Consider the following 19,571-nt stretch of genomic DNA (forward strand, 5'->3'; position numbering starts at 1 on the left):
CTCGATTAGCGGGCTAATCAATCCAGTAATCTGATATGGCTGGACTGCAATGCTCAACGATTCCAATTCGGAATCAAGATCGCACACTCTAGCTGTTTAACGAAATGATAGAAACAATTGCGTTATAAGAACGGGCTCAGTGGCTTTCTTATTTTTATGCAGATCGGTAAGATTGGTCACCTGACTTTGAATCATAGAAATCATTTTATCTCGTCCTCATCTCAAGTTTGTTCATTGAAACTGATCTCTAATAATCGAAATCCCGTTAATTAAGAAACTCATTGATTAAAAAACAAAAAAAAAAAAAACACACTTGGCCCCTTCAGTTTCGAACACTCTCTATACATACTTTAGATGAGAGTTTTAAGTAGTTGGAAAAGTTCGAAGAACTAAGGAAGACAAAATAGACGCAGGAGACGTTAAATGGACCGCGTTAAACAGGAAGGAACCAAGCCACACCAGCTATTGCCAAATTTAATCGGGCAATTTAATTTATTACATGAGAACGGTTTGTGCGGATTTTTGTGCAAATTTCAGTGAATTTTCTCGATAATACAGAGCAAATTTCTTAAAATTTTCAAAGGAATCTGCATAAACGTCCTCGCGTAAAAAATGTAATTTCCCTGTTAAATTTGGCAATAGCTGATGTGGCTTGGTTACTTTCTGTTTAACGCGGTCCAAATATGGTGCCTACTTCCATCTTGTTCAAAACCTAAGAATATGATCTATAAAACGCTTTTTATCAATTCGCTCCGAGATCTACCCACGAAAAAAAGCAACGTCGGGTTTTCACCGTGACTCCAAAAAGCGCGGCTCGGTTGAGCCACTCCAAGGGCAGAAACCGCGTTTACGTCATACGTCAACTTGAAAAAGAATCACTTCTCAAGATCCCTCCTCCTCTCCCAATTCCTCCTCGTTACAATCAGGTTAAGGTTCCAGGGGCAGGTATTATTGATGCCACCCGACCGACACTGTCTGTCAAAATGATTGTCACTAAGCACCCCGCCGAAAAGGGGGACGGGGAGGATGGGGGGGGGAGAGAAGGAAAACCGGGAGCGCTCAACGAGGGTGGCGGACGCGCAGCTGCGTAGGCGCCATCCAAAAGCTTATCATACAGGAAGACCCGGGGGGGAGGGGGGAGGGGTTGGCAATAATTTTTCTTCATAAAAGTGACGTTGCTTCCCCTCCTGTCCCCTGCATCCTTCGCCCGGTCGGTAGACAGTCTGTCACTGTTACGTGTCAGTCTGTCATCGCGAAAAGCGGACGGTTTAACGCCGCCAACTCGCTGTGAGGTTGCCTTTCGTCCGCCTAGCGTTTATCGCCGATAAGGGGATGTTTTGGCGTCGTGAAAACCCTCGTTCGAAGAATTTGTTTTAAAAAAAAAAGACACGATGTGAAGTCTGGTACAGCACTGTGGTACGGTGTGAGTGTGTGAACGCTCATCTTTGACTTTAGTTTGACAAACGTAGATGAAGGACTAGAATCCTACTTTATGACTGAGAAGGTCGCGTTACGAATTCGTAGAAAAAGAAGCGGCTAAAAGAAGAGTCTAAGGATGAAGGAAAACGGAAAGGAAAGGGAGAGGCGGGGGAAACGAAAAAAAAGACGAAAAAAAAAGGAGGAAGAAGAAAAAGAGTATGAAGAAGAAATGTATTTCTTCGTTTTTCTTTATTTTTTATCCTCTCTGTTATTTCAATTTTCTTTTTGTACCTCTTCCTTCCATTTTTCTCTCGTCTCCCGATGCAGAAGTTGCATACTCAAATCATAAAGAAACCCCGTCAAGTCAACCGGATTGGGTTAAGTTTTCTTTGTAGGTACCTAGATCCGTCCTTCTCAGTGTAACGTACATCATAACTTTCTTGATTTGACAATTCATCTCTTCGACATGTTTTGTTGAGACCCCCGAGTATGAAATTAAATCAAAGTTAAATTCTCTGCTCATTTTAACATCATTGCCTGTTTTTTAGCCGTTCACCGTGAGGTATTAAGGCACCTGCACATCATATCCTTCGTATAGCGGGGAAAATTAGTACAACTCGTCGAAGTTAGCGCGCCCCTAAATTTAACGTCACTACGAAAAGAATCATCGCAAAGAGGGGATCTTTACCTCGTGTAGTCCATTAAAGTTCCTTACCAATACGCCTTCATTCTCCTGCATATGCAACGCGGACAGTCCTCTAATACTTGAATGGATGCACTCAGGCGTTGCTTTCAACGGCGATTAAATATGCATTATGTATGGAGGATTTTGCAGACCACTGACAATCGCGAGCCCTCTGTTTTCCCACGCATTTTCTTTCTCTTTCTCCGGCACTGTCCGTACATCCTGGAGGCCAGAACTGAAGTTTCAGTTTTACTATTTCCATCTTGAAGTTTGTTTTCGCCACGAGATCCTTGATATTTTTAAGATCCAAGGGTTTCGTTTCTCCGAAACCAAGCGATGTCCGGTCGCTCCTTTTTCTTGAAATCCATTCGCCTAGTTATCAGTAGTTTCCTCGGCACTACTTGTTGCCCTTATGTCTCTGCATTGTGTTTTCGGAACATTTCATGAGTCAGAATTTTTTGCATTGAGGTCGCTGGCTGATTAGACTCAAAATCCCTGACGCTTATCACAGAATAGTGTTCGGCAATGTGGCTAAATTGCATAGATTTGAATATTTTAAGATTCACCCCAACTTCAAGTCCCAACGTTTAGTATGTTTACAAACATATCGCCATTCAAAATATCATGGAGAGAGTGGCGTCATCCATCGCGTTACATCATATCTTGTTTAATACTGCATTACGCATATCTGTCTCAATAGATAGTGAGGCACTGATTACTCGAACCTGGTATTGTCGTTGAAACGAAGGAGGAAGGAATCATGAAGTGCGTTGAATGATGAAATTTGTGTTTTTCAATGAGAGATACCTTTGTTAGTCAACATTTGGCCCAGATTCTTGGCGTCCGGACGAGTCTTTTAGGTACTTTCAGAATAATATGAGACCGTCCCCGGAAAAAGAGATCGACCCATATCTACAAAAGCTCAAAAGTAAAGTATCGATACTAGAGTGAAGAGAAGTTTTAAACGAACAATTTGGAATTAAATTCGCCCAAAAATTTCAAAACCAAACCGAAGTCATGGCATTTTCAGGTTTGCAGCTGAAAAACCTTCGCTTCAAGTAAAAACCACTCACACGTCTAATTTGAAATTTGCAGAACACGAAACTGCTAGACTACGTTCGTCTTTGTGATCTCCATTGGTACGAAAATGAACTAAAAATTAGTCTTTTGGACAGGTAGGAAGAATCCTCCATCAAAATCTCAAAACCTGCACTGGAAAAAAAACACACATTGGATCTAGAGTCCAGATTTTTAAAAACATCGACAAGAAAAAATACTCTTGATTCAACCAGATTTAAGCTTAAATCAAGAACCAAGCCTCCTAATTTGAGCGGATTTCCTTTTGATTTAAGCTTAAATCTGATCGAATCAAGAGTCCTTTTTCTTATCAATGTTTTCAAGAGTCTGGACTCTATTCAATGTGTGTTTTTTTTTTTTTTCAGTATGAGGGTCCACCCAATTGGATAAAAATCGCTCTTCTGAAAATTCCGTCCGTGGATGGTCGAAGATAGGATTCAACTATAAAAAAAAACATAATTCGATAACTCCCGCAATTGGCTCATCGGTGGTAATCCATCGGGATTTACCTCCGACGTGACAACCGCGTTGAAGAGTGCAATTTATTACGGGACCGGCGTTTCATTGGATAAATGCGACTAATTGATGGGCGATGAATTAACTAGAGCTGCTAGCGCTCTTTTTCTTCGCTTTTCCCGGATTGGCAGGTCGCGATTCTTAACAGCGACGAGGCGCGAATTATCGATTATCAATATTTCCCTATTTGAAGCCATGGTGAAGAATCGATTATCAAGTTGTTCGTCGCGAACACCCTGTTTATCGATCCTTTTCCATAGGTTTAAACGGGAGATCAATCGATATATCGCAAAGCAAGCCGATTCTTAAATGCAACCTCTCAAATCAATACCGCGCTGGAGATTACCTATTAAATTAGATACTCAGGGAAGGAGGAAGCGTACGGCGCGAACGCCGTCGTGGCACATGGATTTTCCCCCTTGGGTTTCGTATTTCGAATCAAACCGCGAGAGGTTATCGGAGAAGTTTCCCCGGCTTAGAAGCATCTGCTATTTGCAGCCCTTAATTCTATGTCGCAGGGAAGAAAAGTTCCGGAAAATCCCCGAAAACTCGAATAACGAACACTTAAAGTTTCGCGGAAATAAGGGGAGCCCCTACAGGCTCCTTCAGGAATGTTGGAATTTGGATAAGCTCCGGGATAACACAAGCGTATTTTAAAAGTTATTTCGCATGACGGGTAAGAAGAGGTGGGGTTATAGTTCACCGATTTGAAGTGGATCCCCAAAATTTTCTCGATGTTAAAGAGAATAACCATGTTGACTCAAAATTCAAAGTGCCAAGCTCGGCGAAGTCCAAATTTTCAAGAAAGTGAAATGTAATATTAAATTGCACTTCTAACCCATGTTTAACGTGAATCCATGGGAGATATCTCAAAGATTTAGCATTTGCAACCTATAGTAAGAGTTGACGGCTTCATGCCTCATACCTGATTGGATTTTCATTTGGGGCCTAATCAGAAATCATGAACTGGCCCAACTCGTTCCATAACCACGGTAAAACCTAAGAGGGATCAATTTTTCCACGTAAAATTCTTGAAAACATCTTCTCTGGACGTAACTTCCCCTTAAAATACTGTGCCTACAAGTCCGGAAATAGTACTGATTTTTTAAGGGCGGTCCAAAAGTACTGAAAAAGTGCAGACATTCCGTCAGAAGGTCCGGAATTTTTCATTTTTGTCGCAATTTGAGAGAGAAATTCAAATGTTTGAAATTTTTCGAATTTCGTCAAATGGAGGTACTGAAAAAGCACTGAAGTTTTCCGTTGAGGAGGTACTGAATTTTTCGGGAATGTACTGAACAAGTACCGTAAAAGCACTGATTTTTGGTCAGCATGTTTTAGTGGACACCCTGCTGTTTGACGGTGGTACACTGGAAAAAAACCACATTGGATCTAGAGTCCAGACTCTTGAAAACATTGACAAGAAAAAAGACTCTTGATTCAATCAGATTTTTGCTTAAATCAAAAGGAAATCCGCTCAAGTTAAGAGGCTTGGTTCTTGATTTAAGCTTAAATCTGATTGAATCAAGGATATTTTTTCTTGTCGATGTTTTTAAGAGTCTGGATTCTAGATCCAATGTGTTTTTTTTTTCCAGTGTGGTATAATAAACATTAAAAGCGAAGTTCACGATCATGCAACGTGTAAGTGTCGTATTTTTTGCGCAAGCTAACTACTGAATCACCCTTTCGGCAGGCGAAATGCGGAGTTCTCGCGGCTCGAATTCTGAACTGAAATGCCAACGTGCGGACTCTAGTCGCCTTTATATTTGATCAATACCCGCGATAAGCCGAGGACCTGGCATATGGAAAATTAGAATTAAAAAAGGAAGAAAAAACTTTCCCCGGGCTCTCCCCTTTACTTTGCAGGGAAACTTTCCTGAAACGATCGTAGTTTGCTCTTTTCTGCTTTTCTTATTCTTAATTCTCCGTATTTTTATTTCGCAGCCTCCTGTCTGCACGGGTGGCTCAGCTTTCCTTGCCTCTCTTTTCTCATGTCTTTTACAACACGAAGTAAATAATTTACGAGACGTTGTCAATTTCCGCGTCTTTGGACGCAAATGGCATGTACGATTTCAATACTGTCGTGCCAAGGAAAAACGCCGTATGAGTATCCAGGCGTTGCAAAATTTCCTCCGATAAAAGCCGAATTTACTGGGGAAAAATACTTGTTTTCCAAAATTTTCAGACAATTTTGTACGCAATTTAATCTAAAATATCTGAAAATTTCAAGGAAAAATATGCATGAGTGACATGAGTGTCCTTGCAGCTTTCCTTGCCTCTCTTATTTCATGTCTTTTACAACGCGAAATAAATTTACGTTCGAACGAGACGTTGTCAATTTCCGCGTCTTTGGACGCAAATGGCATGTACGATTTCAATACTGTCGTGCCAAGGAAAAATGCCGTATGAGCATTCAGGCGTTGCCATATTTCCTTCAGTAACAAACAAATTTACTGGGAAAATATTGAATGTTTTTTCTCCAATTTTTCAGACAATTTTCTTCCCAATATATTCTAAATTATCTGAAAATTTTAAGGAGAAATATGCATAACTCTCTTCAGAATTGCATGCTTTATTCGGAAAATTTGGCAACTCTCGGATGTTCTTACGGCGTTCTTCCTTAGCATGGTAGAAAAAACGCAACGAGCAAGTGTGATACGAAGAAATATCCACAGGCAAGAACCCGAAAGATGCCTGGCATAATTTTAGTCATACTGGCAGTGCATTAAAGTCGTACAATTTTCCTCATAGAAACTTGAACTTTGTATAATTATCGCCTTGTTTCATACAGGAGTTATTCGTTAATTGGCTGATTAATAGGTGGAAGTATCTCTGTCAGTCTTTCAGACTACACATTAGCTCTCGGGAAAGTTTTAACTGAAATTTATCTAATTTCTGTGAACTTCAGAGTGAATTTTAAAGAACCAGCGAATTTAGTTTTTCTATCAAAAATAATAAAATATTACGATGAATTACATTTCGGCTCTTAAAAATAGTTTTATCAATTCAGTTTTAAGCTGAATAGTTTGCATTGTTAAGCAACTCGTGATTGAAGGGGAGAGAGAATCATGTGTAAAACACGAGTACAAAAAATTCACATTTCGCAAATTGACAACACTGAAAAGTGGGCTTAATTCTCGGAATAAGATTAGAGAAGACAAGCTTAATGCAGTTATAAGTGGGGAAAAAACGTATTCAGTTTCGAGTACACCTACATTGCCCTTTTCCGGAAGCTGTATTTTGTCAGAAAAGTCGAGACCCGAATGAAAAGTGCTAACTCAAGCTTTACCGTGAGAGGAAAGTGAAAAAAAAAGTGAGACACCTTTACTTGTGAATTTGCTTTTTCTCACTTTACCTTGCGCTCATACTGTGCTTCGTTTATTGATTATTTTCCCCGGTTAGCCCGAGTTCTCTTTTCATTGCATGTATAGTCAATCACCATAGCCAAAAGACAAGTAGCTTTACCGGAATTAAATTGAGATAATATTCTTTGACCAGTGACAGAAGGAAGAATGACGCATGCCCGAGTCAGAGTTAGATTAAACTCGAGACACGAAAAGAAATGAAGTAAAACGAAAAGGGGGTAGAAGAAAACAAGATGGGAATAAAAAAATGGAAATTGCACGCGACACAAAATTTCCATACCAATCGCACTTTCATCGCAGGTGCTTCATTTTTATGCACCGTAACGCAATTTTCAATAATTCAAGGGAAGGATTAAACCTACGAATTGGGGGAAAGACGCCTCCAAGCAAAACAGATTTATCTACAAAGCGAATTGGAAAAAGAGAAGAAAAAAAGAGGAAGAAAAGAAAAATAAACATCTACTGGAGCATTCTATTTTAGCTGTTTATTTTGCTTTTTAAAACCACAATTTCAAATGAAGCGTTTTACCTTGTGACGCACAGACCAGAATGGATCCATCTATACAAGGATAATTTTAGATGCTTATAAAACACAACTTATAGTTTAATAGTATTGGTCGTTACATATGTGATTTCTCTCTACTATATTCATGTTGCTTCCTAACGTCCAACTGATACTTGAAGTACGTTTCGATGAAAATCAGCCTCACACCTTGTGGAAGTTACTCTCTCGAAGGAATTCGAAAAATCAGAAAAATATTCACACGATTCCCACCTCTGAAACGTTTTTCGGATTTTTCACAGCACCCAAGAGGCCGGCCGTTCATGATAAATATGCGTTTCGCTGAAAATTGGATCTGTTTGTTTCCTCCTTTCAATAATGAGAGCAGCCCTCCGCTCGATTTCCTCCCGTCGAATCATCGTTTTGTGATTTATTTTTTGATAAAAAATTGCTACATCGCAACGATTTTATCTTAAATTTTTGAACAATCGGCGCTGAGTAGAGTTCCAATCCTAATTGCGTAGCGTTCTGTAACCACCAGTCAGTGACGAATCCAGGGGGACGGGGAGTGGGGGACTAAGAGGGGGAAAAAAGGGAAAAAGAGGGAGAGAAAAAAAGAGTTCCAAAAATTTACTTAAATGATTTTAAGACAGAACCACAAGACCAAAGTTTACTAAAACAAAGGTTACTCAACACTGCAGAAATAAACAGTTCATGCACTAATATAAAATTACGCTGAATGATGTATTATTCGTCAATTTTCATTTTTCAAATAATGCACAATAAATTTTTTGCTAAAACTGCTTAAAATTATATCCGGGAGGGTTTATTTTTTGAAAACTTTTCCGGGGGAGGCATCCCTGACCTCCTTTGCTCTGGGGGCGGCCCTCTACTCGACATCAGCAAATTTCGCCCCTTCCAATTCATTCTGGATCCACACGGAAAAAAAAAAAATTCGTGCATGAGACCCGAAGTTTAGGTCATATGGATCTCTGAAGTTCTCTGATCAAGCATCTGAAAACTTGAGGTCGAGCTGCCGAAGTTCGGGTCAGACATCGAGGCACTTCGGTATGTACCGGAGTACTTCAAATGTGTGACCCGAACCCTTCGGTATATATCGAAGTATACCTCAGATGTCTGACCCGAACTTCGGCAACTGGACCTCAAGTTTTTAGATACGTGATCCGAAAACTTCAGAGATCCATATGACCTCAACTTCGGGTCCCACGCACGAAGTTTTTTTCTCCGTGTAGTGCTCGATCAGATTAGAGCCATGATATCTAGTTTTCTTGGTAAAGCTCATTCCCTGATTTTTCCCTGAGTTTCCCTGATTTCCAGGAGCTCATTCCCTGATGAGAAACCGAAGTTTTTTCTCCGTGCACTACTGCTGCCAGCTTGTACCTCCCCCCCCCCCCCCCCCTGTACGCCCTCGTATCGCAGACTCACCGTCAGACCCTATTTCCCACGAGCGTTACAATAGGTACTCTAGCGTTACGTATTCTATGATCGGCCCCTGAAGTTACGGTTATAACGTACAATTCAACAGCACAACCTCTAAAAATTGGCAATCTCGTCCCTCCTTTCCCTCCGCGAACAAAAAATAAAGCTTCCCTCTATTGCACGCCGAAACAGCTTCTCGCGGTAAATCAACACAATGCAAATGAATCCAATACGTCGTTGTGCGGGGGCGGCGTGCAGCGTTATAAAACCACCTTGCTCCACCCGCCGCACAGTGGATCGAGTCAATAGGAGACGTCGGACAAAATCTGGAAACTTTAAACGCTTATAACTCCGTTTATACAAGACTTCGAGGTTCTAAAAGTGGTTCCATTGGTTTCATCGTCAAATTTTCTTCCAGAAACACCCCTTAAAGTTTAAAATTTGACGAAATGAACATCAAAATTTGCAATTTTAGTCCAAAATTTCGTGTCCGACCTCTCTGATTGGCTCGATCCACTGTGCGCCGTTGGCCGTTCTCCGCTTCCGCCCCTCCGTCCCCCGCAACCCTACCCGCGTCCCTGCCCCGTACATCATCTTCCGCGCGGGCGGGAGTCTGTTCCCGCTCAAACGTCTCAAGCAACAACATAGCACCCACTTAGAACAGAGCCGGCTTCGGGTTCGGCGAGGGTAATGCACTCGCAGAATGAAAATTAATTTTCATTTTCCTCCCTCCCGGATCCCGCGCACCCCCGCCCCCGCACCTCCAGAATCCGAGGCGTGACGCCCGTAGTTTTTCTTTCTTGAGGTCTCATATTTTTTCGCGCCGAACCGGATGGCTTCCTGCCGCGCGGTTGCATGGGCCCGAATTTGTTGGGGAAACCCAGAGTACCTTTATAGGGAGAGTATGGACAACTCGATTTATGTACCTCTTAAGGCCAAATGTGAAGCTCTTAAGGTGAAAAACGAAAATCACCAGAAAAGTTCCGCTGCCAACCTAGGCATTTGAAAGAATAATCAATAGGACCGATTCCGCATTCTAAACAAGCGTTTCAAAGGATCAAGACATTGAAATTGAGAAAATGTATGCGAAATTAAAAGAGCGACGCCAAAAACGACCGTTTTTTGGCACAATTTGGGCCAGAAGGAATTTTTCTGAAACCGGGCCCAAACGATACCTTATGATACCCTAAAACTCTGGTAAAAGTTTTAGCTTGAGTATACGCACCGTTTTTGAGAAATGGGGGGGCAAAGTTGCCAAATCGCCATCATTCTGGACAGCATTTTTACAGCAAAAAGACGGGAAAAATGGACGAAAAAGTTACACTATTGATGGGTTTGGGCTGTAAATGTTCTTATTGAGCCCCCGTGCATGTAACTGTGTTCAGTTTCAAAAATTTTGGACGTACAGTGGTCCGAAATGGGGAGAAATCGTGGACAGATAAGGATTCTTTGTCAAACTTTTTAAAAATGGAAGTAAAATTGTTGGTCTACTGCAGAGATCATGTGAAACAATGTTCTTATCGGTCTTCAATGCATTCAATTGAGTTCAGTTTATCAAATTTTCATCGCACAATGGTCCAAAATGGGAAATCAGTGGACAAATTAAGATCTTCTGCCTAACTTTTTAAAAATGATGTACGACTATTGGTCCCCTGCAGAGATCATGGCGAACAATGTTCTTATCAATGCATTCAATTGGGTTCAGTTTATCAAATTTTCATCGCACAATGGTCCAAAATGGGAAATCAGTGGACAAATTAAGATCTTCTGTTGAAATCTAACCTAACCTAACCTAACCTAACCTTTCCTAAATCCTTAGAAAGGATTTATTGTAAAGTATTATTCTAACTACAATTATTCTCTGACAACTAACTAGGACAAAAACCACCCAGTTAGCCGGATTTTAAGGATCCAAAAGCTAAGTTCCTCCTGAATTACCGTTTCCAGACCTCATTTGTTCAGTTCAAAACAGTGAACATGGATAGCTTTTATTGGCTACTAACTTATTTTGAATTTACACCTTTCGAATCTAGTGAAAAACCTCATAGTTTCATGTTATTTTTCAAAAATTTCAACAGAAGATCTTAATTTGTCCACTAATTTTCCATTTTGGACCATTGTGCGATGAAAATTTGATAAACTGAACCCAATTGAATGCATTGATAAGAACATTGTTCGCCATGATCTCTGCAGGGGACCAATAGTCGTACATCATTTTTAAAAAGTTAGGCAGAAGATCTTAATTTGTCCACTGATTTCCCATTTTGGACCATTGTGCGATGAAAATTTGATAAACTGAACTCAATTGAATGCATTGAAGACCGATAAGAACATTGTTTCACATGATCTCTGCAGGAGACCAACAATTTTACTTCCATTTTTAAAAAGTTTGACAAAGAATCCTTATCTGTCCACGATTTCTCCCCATTTCGGACCACTGTACGTCCAAAATTTTTGAAACTGAACACAGTTACATGCACGGGGGCTCAATAAGAACATTTACAGCCCAAACCCATCAATAGTGTAACTTTTTCGTCCATTTTTCCCGTCTTTTTGCTGTAAAAATGCTGTCCAGAATGATGGCGATTTGGCAACTTTGCCCCCCCATTTCTCAAAAACGGTGCGTATACTCAAGCTAAAATTTTTACCAGAGTTTTAGGGTATCATAAGGTATCGTTTGGGCCCGGTTTCAGAAAAATCCCTTCTGGCCCAAATTGTGCCATTCTTGGCGTCGCTCTTTCATACGAGCTTTTATAATTTTTAATCAGTGTAAATAGTTGAAATGAGAAAATTAGTAGCGCTGGATAATTCGAGTTCATAGGTTGGCTGCCTTTTTGTCTACACAGATCTTATTATCTTTAGTTGTTCCACAAGAATCAGGCATCAGAACACGATTTGTGACCAGCGCAAGTGACCCATCATCAAATCAATGTACTGAACGGCTGAGACGGCGCGGCGCATGTGTGTTTTCCATCAGATTTTTTATTTGTTTTCTAGTTGAGTCTTCCCTCCACAAAATAACACGTATTTACACAAAGGGAAAATACACTAAAACCGGCAATGTCGTAGGCTCATATCCAAAGGCTTCCCATCTCTGTTTCATCCGCTAAGACGGAGTTGGCTTGTTCCTAGATCGTCTCGTGAAACTTCTCGTCGCGGATGCATTTCATGAATTTCTCGGATTGTGAAAGAGGGGGGAGGGGGGGGGGGCGGCGTGTTTAAAAATGGTTTATGCATTTCAAGCGCGATTTCAAGGCTCAGGAAACGAGGTTGTCTCCAGAGCGGGTCTCCCGCCTTCCCCTCCCCTCCCCCCTTCCACCGTGAATTTCAATGTTTTTCAGGCGCAAGGAAAGCCTTGTTTCCTCGCCTCGTGATTTTGTAATTGAAATCGGGAAAAAATGGCAGTGCTCGGGGTTGAGCTCATTTGTCGATGTCGCGTCGCTCATCCGCGTTGTCGATCCCTCGCGATAAGTAAATGGGGAACCTGAACTCCAATGGCAAGCCAATCCGGTGCATGACACCGGACTGGACAATTTACCCATCTTGAATTTGACATTTTGAATTCGACATTTTGAATTCGGCCCTTCGCAAACTTCAGTCAGAGCAAAAAGAAAACTTGTCTCTAATAGAAAATGATTCAAGAATCATGATGAGCGCATCGGCAGGGTGTCTACAAGTCTGGAAAGTTCGGAAATAGTATTGATTTTTTAAGGGCGGTCCCAGAAGTACTGGAAAAGTGCGGAAATTCCGTCAGAAGGTCCGGAATTGTTCATTTTTGTCGCAATATAAGATAGAAATTCATATTTTTGAAATGTTTCGAATTTCGTTAAATGGAGGTAAACTGAAAAAGTACTGAATTATCCGTTGAGGAGGTACTGAATTTCTCAGGAATGTACTGTAAAATTACTGATTTTTTGCCAACTTGTTTCAGTAGACCCCTTGATCGGGGAAGTCTCAAATACCCTCTTAACTTCGCAATCTGCGTAAGGAATATGCGTTTTTAAGCCTCCCACTGCAAGAACGATACTACGGCATAGGCGAACATTTTTTAAGAGGAGTCGCCCCATCCAACCCTTCCGCATTAGGATGCTTCGAAATATTCAACTTGGCCGACGCCATCTCGCCAAAACACATGCGACGAAACAATATTTTATCAACTTGCGAGTTTATGTTTACATTTTCCTTGCGTTGATAAAGAAGGTGTTTCTTTACGATTTGCGCAGAAGCGTCAGCCATGTTGAATATTGCCGCAAGCATCGTAGTGCGCAAGGGTTGGATGGAACGAAATCTCTTACGAAATGTTCATCTATGCTGTACTATCGTTTGTGAAGCGGGAAGCTTAAAAAAACGCATATTTCTTACGCAGATTGTGAAGTTACATAGGAAGGTATTTGAGACTTTTCCGATGCACGCTCATCGTGGTTTTTGAGCCATTTTCTATTAGACTTAAGTTTTCTTCTCACCCTAGCTGAAGTTAGCAACAGGCCCATTCTTTTTACTTCGAGTCGACCGCGTTTTGTGAAACCACGCGTTGATACATTGAACCCTTCGATTACCTACATTTTTATCCTACGCAAATGATCCAACACGAAGACTCGACATTTTAAATGACTCGTATTTGAAATACACGGTAGACTGGGGGGAAAAAACACATTGGATTTAGAGTCCAGACCCCTGAAACGTTGACAAGAAAAAGGACTCTTGATTCAATCAGATTTAAGCTTAAATCAAAAGGAAATCCGTTCAAATTAAGAAGCTTGGTTCTTGATTTAAGCTTAAATCTGATTGAATCAAGAGTATTTTTTCTTTTCGATGTTTTTAAGAGTCTGAAGGTTGAAACGCGCATTGACGCCTACAAACCTAATAGGGATACTTCACGCGTTGCGCAATGCGTGAAGTATCCCTGTTAGGTTTATAGGCGCCAGTGCGTCGCCGCTCCGCTTTGTGTTAGGCTCTAATATTTTCGATGTTTTTAAGAGTCTGGACTCTAGATCCAATGTGTTTTTATTTTCCAGTGTAATGGACGACCACTAGACAAGGTACGAATTTCAGCATTCTGATACATGATTCGTGACTAAAATTTCATGTAGAATACGACGCGCACAACGAAAATTACCGAATTCAACTCCTTCCAAAGATATTTAACGATTCTTGATACGTGAATTCAAACCACCCGCTCATGATAACTCAATTCTCTACGTGATTCACATCGCGCGCTGAATGTTATTATGACAATTTCTGCTGTATAAAAATCTGGCAACCTCAATCTTGACGCTTTGACTCAGCTATAGCAAATTGCTTACCTATAGTTTTAACAACACATGGTGGAAAATGAACATTGCTCGATTGAGAAGCTTTCTGAAACCGTTGTAGTGAGCGATTTGACTCACGTAGAGCTTTGAGTTTCTTGAGAGCGGGCAGTTCAAATTCCTCGTAACCAATGTGAAATAAAAACGATAATATCTTCGTTAGGAGTTAGTTTCAGTAATTTTCGTTGCGCGAATCGTGTTCTACGTGAAATTCTGGTTAAGAGACATGTATCAGATTGCTTAAATTCGTACCTTGTCTAGTGGTCCATTGCAGGTTTTATATTTGTCGTTCATTATTTCGCAGCCTTTTTGGGTATAATTTCACCGGGTGGTATAAGCTGTGCAAAAATTTGTTGGAATCCCTCTTGCAATCAGTCGGATCAACGAATACGAGTAAATTAGATCTTTTTAGAGTGGCTTATCCGTCGGCTGACGTAGTAAGGGGTTGCGGTTTTTTCCAACTAACAATAAAGTCCTCGCGCAAGTCAAGGGAGCACGATGCAGCTTTTATTTCCGACCGAATCCTTATCCCGACTTTCTCGCACACTCGAAGGGGGTCAAAGGGAGTCGCTGTTCTAAGATGACAGTTGAAACTTTATCCCCGGTCCGAATTAACAAGCGCGTTTTTTGTTTCCGCGGGAAAAAGAGGGAGAAAACGAAGGGCAAAAACGTTCGGGGAAGATATTCTTGGCTCGCTCTGCGGGGACTCCTCGGAAGTCACAAATGACCTTTCGTGTGACGGACTTGATAATCCCTCTCAAGTCCCATTCTCCTTATTTTCCATCTCTTCATTTCATTCCGACCACCGGCGGAGGGGGTGGGGGCGGCGCCACCCCCCCCCCCCCCCTCCGAACCGATGTTTGTTCTTCAGCGAACTTTTCTCGTGTTCGTTTATTTCTCTTAATGAGTTTTGCTTTTTGTTATCAGTCCCTCGTAATTAATGTAGATTAGTCCCAGAATCCTCCCGCGTTTAAACGGGGTTGTCCTCTTTTATACGTTTCCTCTTTTTTATGGCGACCCGTGTTTTTAGGATCGCAGTTCTACTTTTTTATTTATTTTTTTTTTTTTTTTTTATTTTTTTTTTTCATACTCCTTTTGTTTCTCGTGTTTCATGAAGACCGATCACTGAAATCATTTATGTTGACTTCTTGCAATTTTAATGGTCGACATAAACGTCCCGCTGTCGTCATTTCCCTTCTTCCGATTCTTTTCTCCTATTTTAATATTTTTTCCTTCCTCCCTCACCGCACTCTCTCGTTTACTTCCTTTTAGCTTTATTTCTCCTCTACTTTTTTCTCCTTTCGCTTTTTAATTGTTATGATTTTACCTTTTCGTATTATTGTCTCCGCCTTATGGCTGACGTTTTTATAATGACAAGGAGTATTTCTAGTTTTTCCGCAGAGCAGGTCGTCAAAAGCTTAAACGTTTTTAACGCGTTAGAATTTCTATCATTTATTTTTTACGAGAAAATTGCTGTCGTGTGTGTAAAAATGTTTACCAAAGTTGCTTAATATTGTGATGAGTGAACATTAAACAGAACCCTCCCAAATGCTTTCAAAAATAACCTACAAGGGAAACTAAACCTTCCTCCTAATGGCTCGCGAGATTGGTAATTCAAGAAAAGTAATGCTTTAGCAATAGTGTTCTTCATTAACTTTTAGTAACAACGCATGAGACAAGTTTCATAGGTTAGAACCAATTTAGAACCGAACAGCCACTTTAACCTAGTTCGGTTCCTATAATTGAAAAATTTCGTTACTGAACCGAAAATTTTGGTGTTTCGTGTAAATCGAAGTTCTTTCTTCTCTTCCTCCGTCGTAAAATTCGATTGAAGGACAAACCGAGTTCTTTTTTTATCCGTAGTTGAATTTGCATGCATTAGTTTTCAATTTTGTCAATGCTTTTTTTGAAATCCTCCCTTAATCTTTTTTAAGCTAAAAACTCTATCAAGCGACCTTTTTCTCATCAAAAAGATAGTGTTCCCATGTACTCTTGCTGCTTTTCATTATGTGCTCATTTTCACTCTCCTGCATGCGCTCCTCTTGTTAACAGGAACATAAATAGCGCTCACCTATTCCGCTGTGCTTACACGTATAATAATTGCATAATCTATTTCCTCAAAGGGTCTCCCTCATTTCCACGCGATAAGTTATATTTCAGGGGTGTTTCGTTTTAAGTGCCCCGTGTGGATGAGATTACGGTGTTCTCAAGGCAGGAAGCGGCGCCCCCAAATCGTGCGGGGCATCGGGTAATCTCCTATTAGACGCGCAAGTTTGTGTGTGGCATGTGACATTCGTGCCGGAAACTTTTGCGCTTTCGCGAGATTAGGGAACAGTACATAGGTCTTGCGAAAAGAGGACGATAGTTCAAAGTTTTAACGAGCGTTTGAGTTGCCTGGGCTTGTTGTCGGGCGCTTCGTTGTCAGATGCGCATTTCGATACAACCTGATCCAGGCCAATACTGCCGTGCTAAGGAAAAACGCCGTATGAGCATTCCGATGTTGCCAAATTTCCATCGATAAAATGCTCATTTTAGAAGGAAGCTATGAATATTTTCCCTCGAAATTTTCCGGAACTTTATGAGACAAATTGCGAACAAAATTATCTAAAAAATTGGAGGAAAAATGTTTACAAATTTTCCCTGAAATTTGTAACTTACCGAAAGAAATTTGGCAACTTCTGAAGGCACATACGGCGTTTTTCCGCGGCACAGTAGAATAAAAGCCGGTACAGTCGCGAGGTGTGAAGCATCGAATATCGATGTTATAACATTTGAAGCTATGGTGAAGAATGGATTATTAAAGTATACCCTTATAATCGACCCTTCTCTGTAGGTTTAAAGGGAAGATCAATTGATTCATCATCGCTATAAGCATCGGCTGCGCAATTTTGCAGAAGTCAAGCACTGATGAAGGAAACGAAATGAGCTTCGAGTATCTCGTTTCTTCCCGTCATTTAGAGTGCGGGAAGTTCTGTACTCAGCATTTCCTCTCGTGTTCTGACTCGCAAATATTTTCACATCTTGTCGAAACTTGCGTCAAATATCTCCTTCGCTCCGTTAGATTTCATGAAATTCTCGCTCGATCAGTGGCGAATCTTGGAAGTTGGCAATCCTGTTTTTCCTCCCTTTAAATGTATGTCAAACAATCGATTCATGGTGCGGTTCAGCTTGCCCCACCTAAAATCGATATTTTTAATGGATTTACATATGGAGGAGAATTAGTGTTGCAAACTTTCAAGAATCGCTACTTCCCTGGAATTTGTTTAGTCTTCGCGAAAATTATGGATTTTATTCTGCTGTAGCTCTTTAAAATGAGTCTCCTTTTGAACAACGGTGGGGTCATGAATAATTTGGTAATCGTGATTTGAGGAGGTATTATTAGACCGTCTCTGCATTTTAATGTGCAAAATTTCATCTCTTCGTATATTTCGCAATTTAGGCAATAGCTTTCACAACCCGAACTGATAAAGGTCGAATACTGAATGATTATCGTCTAAATACAAGACAATAGTTAATTTAGCAATACAGTCATACAAATGGACTACATTTTGCAATTTGGAACTATAAATTCTGGCTCATCTGGAAAAACACTTATGTGCACAGGGAAAGTAATGGCACTTACGTCGTTTTTTAACCGGGCTAGAATTTATAGTTCCAAATTGCAAAATGTAGTCCAAATATACTCAACTTTTAAAGTAGAATCAGGATCAACAAAATAACAGTGTCAATGTTCAGTTGAAATTAATAGGAGTCATCTGCGTTCATACATATGCACCCTTGCAGCCTGATAAAGTGCGAAGAAACAATTCTGTTTTATTATTCCTTCATTGAACAGTGGAAGAATACTTGTTGAAGTGTACGTGTGACCCTAGGGACTTAGCTCGCTCGTTTCATAAACGGGACTTACATTAGTAATCAATTAATTGCTACTACAGCGTTTCCCATTTGAGTTTGAATGCATCTCATTAGATCCCTCGCTTTTTATAATGCGTCGGGGGTAGAAAGGGGTCGCGAATACTCAGCTGGCCAGGAGAAGAAAGTTAATAATTCCGAAATGAGAACGAAATTGTTCAGCGATAGCATTGTTTTTCATAATTACGTCGGGCGCGGCTGGAAGTGGTACGGGACGGCACACAACCAATTTGGGATAATGGCGCCCCATTACGCCCTCGGCCTCGGCCCTCGGCGCGCCGGGATTCCGGGCTCCGGAATTCCATTCCGCAACCGAGTCAATGAACCGGAAGTCTCTATCCCCCTTCCGCCTTCCGCGTAGGTCCAACAACTTCCGTGTAGCAACCTCGCGAATCTACAATTCCGCTCCTTCCCTTCCGTTCCAGCTTCTTCCCAAATGAAGAACCCTCCGAGTAATTTCGCATTTTTGCGAGGGGTGGACGTGGATGACGCGTAAAAATGTAAGAAGGAGAAGGAAAAGAGAAAGGTGGCAGTGTTGGGAAAGAATAAGACAGAATGGATGGTAGGGAAGGGGGTTAAATGAAAGGGGGTTCAAAAGGAGAGCATGGCCAGAAGTCACTTTTTTAACATGATGAGCCCTGATAGGGCAAACCTCCAATAATTTAATCTAATTCCAGAAGCCTAGTGGACTTCCATTCGATGAAATGCCGGATTTCATCGTAGGCCCTCCACAGATATGTTTGATACTGTGCAATACCTCTGGTGTGAAATAGTTGCTTCAAGCGCCGTGGCACGCTGCGGCGCGGCGCGGCAGGCGGGCAGCCAGCGCGACACGCGCATTGGCGCCTACAAACCTAACAGGGATACTTCACGCGTTGCGCAATGCGTGGAGTATGCCTGTTAGGTTTGTAGGCGCCAGTGCGTCGCCGCTCTGCTTTGTGTTAGGCTCTAATATTTAATCTGGCGGAGTCAGCGTTATTCAACTCATGATTTTGAAATGTTTGCACATCTTGTATGGATTATTCTCATTTTAATTGATGAACAAAAAATATGTATTAAGGGAAAATATAATGTGTGTTTTGTAAATATTAAGGTGGTTCCGTATCTAACTTAATGATTTCCAAAGCACACGAATTTCTACACAATTTCTTATAGCTTTTTATAATCGATGGCGAAAAAGCAACAGCCAGGCGATAAAGTGTAAAGCGCGGCGATAGGAACTATAGCCGGGCTGCATAATTTTGTATAGCTTCGTATAGCCCGGCCGTATGATTTTCTCCGCATTCTACAGCCAGCTATATGATTTTCTGTAGCCTTCTTTAGCCGGCTATAAGAATTCCTATGGTATC

The 19,571-nt window shown here is 41.0% G+C and overlaps 1 protein-coding gene across 1 annotated transcript in view; it reads left to right on the forward strand.

Moving 5' to 3' along the window:
- Positions 1-19,571, forward strand: part of oaf (BRICHOS-like domain-containing protein out at first) — a 146,010-nt gene that overhangs the window by 10,307 nt on the left and 116,132 nt on the right. The gene's annotated exons all lie outside the window — the stretch shown is intronic.

This window comes from Bemisia tabaci, chromosome 3 (genome assembly GCF_918797505.1).
Source record: "Bemisia tabaci chromosome 3, PGI_BMITA_v3".
Taxonomy (NCBI): Eukaryota; Metazoa; Arthropoda; class Insecta; order Hemiptera; family Aleyrodidae; genus Bemisia; species Bemisia tabaci.